Here is a 6,604-nt window from a genome sequence, read left to right as displayed (position 1 = left end):
AGAGACGAACCTTTCCCATCTATCTGCCACTCATATTCGAGCCTCCCTCAATATGATAGCGGACCGCTTAAGTCGAGGATTACCGACCATGGAGTGGTCTCTGCATCCGGAGATCTTCAGGCAGTTAGTTCACAGATGGGGTATGCCAGAGGTGGATCTCATGGCAACCAGGTTCAACGCCAAGGTGCTGAGGTTCTGTTCCCTGTACAGGGAAGACAACCCCTTGGTGATAGATGCTCTGTCGATACCGTGGAGGTTCAGGCTGGCTTACATCTTCCCTCCGTTTTCCATGATACCGAGGGTATTGATGAAAATCCGTCAGGATCAGGCCTCGGTAATAGCCATCATACCGTTCTGGCCCAAGAGATCCTGGTTCACCCAGCTCATTCAGATGAGTCGGGGACAATACTGGAGACTCCCCCCCGGAGCAGACCCTGGTATCGTGGGACACTCACCTCTGCCCAGATCTGCACAGGTTCAACCTGACAGCCTGGAGTTTGATCAGTCCCTTCCCAATATAGAAGGGCTTTCCGAGTCGGTCCTGAGAACTTTGTCGCATTCCAGAGCAGAGTCTACAAAGAAGGCCTACTCCAGGATCATGAGAATCTTCGTGTCATGGTGTGATTACAAACAGGTGGCGTCTGCAGATCCCCCCCTTCCTGCGATACTACAATTCCTTCAAGATGGATTAGATAGAGGTCTTTCTCCAGCTACCTTGAAGGTACAGATTCGTGCCATCTCGGCCTGTCTCAACAAGCCATATTCCCGGGACCCACTCATCCGGGACCCACTCATCAAACGCTTCCTGAAGGGAGCTGAAAGACTAAAGCCTACTATACTGAAACCTATTCCCCAGTGGGATCTTTCAGTAGTGCTCAGGGGGCTAGCATCTCCCCCCTTCGAGCCATTGGAGGAGGTGGAATTCTGATTTTTGACTTTAAAGATGGTTTTTCTTCTGGCTGTAGCTTCAGCCAAAAGGATCTCTGAATTGCAGGCTTTTTCTGCAATTCACCCTTACATTATCTTCCTACAGGACAGAGTACTCCTGAAGTTTTTACCCTACTTCAGGCCTAAGGTGCCTACCTTCCAAAATATCAACCAGGTAATCTCTTTACCAGTTTTGTTTTCAGCCTCCTCCTCTGATACTCCAGCAAGAGACCTGCTGGATATTTCAAGGTGCCTCCAGGTCTATGTGGATAGATCCAGAGAATTCAGGATAGATGAAAATCTCCTTATCCTGTTTGCCGGTAAGTCTAAAGGCCGTAAAGCGTCTAAAGCTACCATTAGTCGCTGGATCAAGGAGGCCATTAGGGAGGCTTTCGTCTCCCAATCCCTAGATCCTCCGGAGTTTGTGAGAGCCCATTTTACTAGGGCTGTCTCCACCTCTGTTGCGGAAAGAAGACTTCTTCCCTTAGAGTTGATCTGTAAGGCGGCCTCCTGGAGCTCTGAGTCAACCTTCATCTCCCATTATAGGATAGATGCTAGGATGGCAGAGTTTTCGGCTTTTGGGCAGACAGTTCTTAGTTCTGCCAGGCATGAGGACCCTCCCTAGGGGATTCTTCTTGCTATCTCCCCATCTGTGCTGCTGGTAGGACATAAGGGAATCGTTAATTTCTAACAATAATTTGTTTTCCCTTAGTCCTAACAGCAGCACACAAATATCCCACCCTAAATACATTATGCTTGTTAAAAACACGGTGGGCTCGGGGGTGATCTCCTCCCTTTCAGGGAGCTGAAGATCGTTTATTGGTTCTTGGGCTCATTAAAAATTCTGCCGGTCCTACCAGTCCACAGAGGCAGTTAACCCCATCTGTGCTGCTGTTAGGACTAAGGGAAAACAAATTATCGTTAGAAATTAACGATTTTAGTGTCTCCATAGTCTGATATCCATAGTTTTTTTCAATTTTTGGGCGATTATCTTGGGTAGGGAATGATTTTTGCGGGATGAAATGACGATTTTATTGGCACTATTTTGGGATGCGTATGACTTTTTGATCGTTTGCTATTACACTTTTTGTGATGTAAAGTGACCAAAAATGGCTTATTTTACACCGTTTTTTTTTTGTTTTTTTTACGGTATTCATCTGAGGGGTTAGGTCATGTGATATTTTTATAGAGCATGTTATTACGGATGCGGCAATACCTAATTTGTATACTTTTTTTATTTATGTAGGTTTTACACAATTATTTCATTTTTGAAACAAAAAAAAAAATCATGTTTTAGTGTTTCCATAGTCTGAGAGCCATACTTTTTTCATTTTTTAGGCGATTATCTTGGGTAGGGTATTATATTTGTGGGGTGAGATGACTGTTTGATTGGCACTATTTTGGGGTGGGTATGCCTTTTTGATCGCTTGCTATTACACTTTTTGTGATGTAAGGTGACAAAAAATGGCTTTTTTACACCTTTTTTAGTTATTTTTTTACTTTACGGTATTCACCTGAGGGGTTAGATCATGTGATATTTTTATAGAGCATGTTATTACGGACGCAGCGATACCTAATATGTATACTTTTTATTTATTTATGTAAGTTTTACACAATAATATCATTTTTAAAACAAAAAAAAAATCATGTTTTAGTGTCTCCATATTCTGAGAGTCATATTTTTTTTTTCATTTTTTGAGCGATTAAGGCTACTTTCACACTAGCGTTCGGAGTGGGTCCGTCTGATGTTTCATCTGACGGATCCGCTCCTATAATGCAGACGTTTGCATCCGTTCAGAACGGATCCGTCTGCATATAACTTAGAAAAATTTCTAAGTGTGAAAGTAGCCTGAACGGATCCGTCCAGACTTTACATTGAAAGTCAATAGGGGCGGATCCGTTTGAAGATTGAGCCATATTGTGTCATCTTCAAGCGGATCCATCCCCATTGACTTACATTGTAAGTCTGGACGGATCCGCTTGCCTCCGCACGGCCAGGCGGACACCCGAACGTTCAGGTGTCCGCTCACTGAGCGGAGCGGTGGCTGAGCGCTGGCAGACTGATGCATTCTCAGCGGATCCGCCTCCACTGAGAATGCATTAGGGCTGGACGGCTGCGTTCGGGGCCGCTTGTGAGCCCCTTCAAACGGAGCTCACGAGCGGACACCCGAACGCAGTTGTGAAAGTAGCCTATCTTAGGTAGGGTCTCATTTTTTGCGGGATGAGATGACGGTTTGATTCGCACTATTTTGGGGTGCATATGACTTTTTGATCGCTTGCTATTACACTTTTTGTGATGTAAGGTGACAAAAAATGGCTTTTTTTACACCGTTGTTTTAATTAATTTTTTACGTTGTTCATCTGAGGGGTTGGGTCATGTGATATTTTTATAAAGCAGGTTATTACGGATGCGGCGATACCTAATATGTACACTTGTTTTTTTATTTATCTAAGTTTTACACAATAACAGCTTTTTTAAAACAAAAAAAATAATGTTTAAGTGTCTCCATATTTGGAGCCATATTTTTATTTTATTTTTTGTGCAATTGTCTTAGGTAGGGGCTCATTTTTTGCGGGATGAGGTGACGGTTAGATTGGTACTATATTGGTGGGCATATGCCTTTTTGATCGCTTGCTGTTGTACTTTTTGTGATGTAAGGTGACAATTCTTTTTTTATTTAGCACAGTTAATATTTTTTATTCTTTACGGTGTTCATCTGAGGGGTTAGGTCATGTGATAGGTTTATAGAGCCATTCTATACGCAAGCAGCGATACCTAATCAACTTTTTTTTACTTTATTTGGGGAAATTACGTTGTTTTTTTTACTTGAAACTTTTAATTTTTTGGTGGGAAAACTTAATTTTTTCAACTTTTTTTCACTTTATCTTTTGTCCCACTTTGGGACTTCAACTTTTGTGGGTCTGATGCCCTTTATAATGCATTCCAATACTTTTGTATTGGAATGCATTGGCTGTATGAGTAATACATTGTGTATTACTTATACAGCTTCCTGCCTGTGAGATCCAGGGGGCTGGATGTCATAGGCTCGTCACCGGAAGGCAGCACCGATGCCTAAGGAAGGCTGTTGCCTTCCATACCATCAGGTCCCCATTACAGCTGCACGGGGACCTGATGGCACCGCCGACCACACGCGCAACTCCCGTAAACTCCGCAAACCGCAGGTCTGAATTGACCTGCGGTTTGCGGCGATCGTCTATATGGGTGGGTCACGGGACCCACCCGCGCATTGTCCCAGGGTGCCTGCGCAATGATTTGAGCAGGCACCCAATTTCGATCACCGCCCGCCGCGCGCCGGTGATCGGAACAACACATGACGTACCGGTACGTCATGTGTCCTTAAGTACCGGGACATCATGCCGTACCAGTACGTCATATGTCCCCAACAGGTTAAGAGGAGAAAAATAAGAAACAATATTTTTATTATTCATCAGACCTCTAATCAAATCCTCAGTAGAGATGGCCTTGCGGTTCGCACGGCGGTCGTTTTTCAGCAAACTTTGCTCAATCGTGATTCGCGGAACATGTGAACATATGGCGATATTCGCGCTCGCCATATTTTGCATAGCACCGAACTTTAACCCATGACACATCCATCAGGTGGAACAGGACAGCCAATTGCAACGTTTCAGCATATGGACACACCCCCAACCCTATAACAGAACCCGATCTAGCAGCCATTTTACATTATGTGTTTTGCCAGTGTAGGGAGAGATTGCATTTTGGAGCAGGTACAGTTAGGGACACCAAACGCTTCCACAAAATACTGATTGAGGGGTGCAATATACCTGTTTCCACCAAATTCTGATTGAGGGGTGCTATATACCTTCTTTCACAAAATCCTGATGGAGAGGTGCTGTACACCAGTTTATGCCAAATACTGAATGAGGGGTGCTCTATACCAGTTTCCACCAAATACTGATTGAGGGGTGCCATATACATTTTTCCACAAAATACTGATTGAGGGGTGCGATACACCTGTTTCCACAAACTATTGATTAGGGGTGCCATATACCTGTTTCTGACAAATACTGATTGAGGGGTGTTATATACCTGTTTTTACCAAATACTGATTGAGGGGTGTTATATACCTGTTTCCACCAAATACTGATTGAGGGGTGCCATATACTTTCTTCCATTAAATACTGATTGAGGGCTGCTATTGCTATATACCTTCTTCCAGTAAATACTGATTGAGGGTTGCGATACACCTGCTTACACAAAATAATAATTAAGGGGTGCCATATACCTGTTTCCGCCAAATACTGATTGGGGAGTGCTATATACCTCTTTCTGCCAAATGCTGATTGAGGGGTGCCATATAGGGTGCCATATGCCTTCTTCCGCAAAATCCTGATTCAGGGGTGCTTTATATCTTTTTCCGCCAAATACTGATTGAGGAGTGCTATATACCAGTTTCCGCCAAATACTGATTGAGGGGTGCTGTCACCGCCAGCTCTCTGAGAAGGTCTGGCAGACGCTCTTCTGTACCTCTTGCATGATGTTCTTTGTTTTGGTTTCACTTTGTCATCTCCTTTCCTTCTCCCAGCTGTCACCTATTCACACTAATTGCCTCCTTTTATATTCCCTCCCATACTACCTCACTTTGCGGTTTATATTACTTCCTGGATTGAAGTGATCACTGCTGGAGACTTCTGTTACTGCTTGTTCAGATAAGTCCTTTCTTGTATTGTGTTTACTTGCTGGCTTGATTCTATGTGACCCTGACTCCCTCCGTATTAAGTGCAGGGAGCCGGTGGTCGTGTCCCCTCACTATTATAGGGTTTTCAGGTGTCACACAGTCTAGGTACGAGGGCATGCAATCGTCTACCTCTGAGACCTTTGTATGAGCTTAGCAGTCAGGGTGACCTCTTAGGGTTTTCCAGGGGTCACCTTTATGCTCCTTAGTTTGGGATCAAGCCAGTCGGATGTTTATCCATAACTTCCAGCTATCTTCAATATCATCCGTGACATTATAAACCGCCATTACCGTTTTAAGCATGTGATCACTGCTGGAGACTTCTCTTACTGCTTGTTCAGATAAGTCCTTTCTTGTATTGTGTTTACTTGCTGGCTTGATTCTAGGTGACCCTGACTTCCTCCGTATTAAGTGCAGGGAGCCGGTGGTCGTGTCCCCTCACTATTATAGGGTTTTCAGGTGTCACACAGTCTAGGTACAAGGGCATGCAATCGTCTACCTCTTAGACCTTTGTATGAGCTTAGCAATCAGGGTGAGCTCTTAGGGTTTTCCAGGGGTCACCTTTATGCTCCTTAGTTTGGGATCAAGCCAGTCGGATTTTTATCTATAACTTCCAGCTATCTGCAATATCATCCGTGACAGGTGCTATATACCTTCTTCCACAAAATAATGATTGAGGGCCGCGATACACCTGCTTACACAAAATACTGATTGAGGGGTGCTGTATACCTGTTTCCGCAAAATACTGATTGAGTGGTGCTATATAACTTTTTCTGACAAATACTGATTGAGGGGTGCTATATACCTGTTTCCGCCAAATACTGATTTTAGGGGTGCCATATACCTTTTTCCACAAAATACTTATTGAGGGGTGCTATTGCTATATACCTTCTTCCACCAATTACTGATTGAGAGCTGCGATACAACTGTTTCCACAAAATACTGATTGAGGGGTGCCA

General features: G+C 43.9%; 1 long non-coding RNA gene across 1 annotated transcript; it reads right to left on the bottom strand.

Moving 5' to 3' along the window:
* Positions 1-4,700: 4,700 nt before the first annotated feature.
* LOC121008940 lies at positions 4,701-5,391 on the bottom strand. The gene is made up of 3 exons (XR_005780648.1): positions 5,360-5,391; positions 4,962-4,999; positions 4,701-4,772 (listed from the first exon to the last, which is right to left on the bottom strand). It is a non-coding gene; the product is annotated as an uncharacterized LOC121008940 (long non-coding RNA).
* Positions 5,392-6,604: the final 1,213 nt, after the last annotated feature.

The sequence above is a fragment of the Bufo bufo genome, chromosome 7 (assembly GCF_905171765.1).
Source record: "Bufo bufo chromosome 7, aBufBuf1.1, whole genome shotgun sequence".
Classification (NCBI taxonomy): domain Eukaryota; kingdom Metazoa; phylum Chordata; class Amphibia; order Anura; family Bufonidae; genus Bufo; species Bufo bufo.
This window is presented reverse-complemented; position numbering and strand designations above follow the sequence as displayed.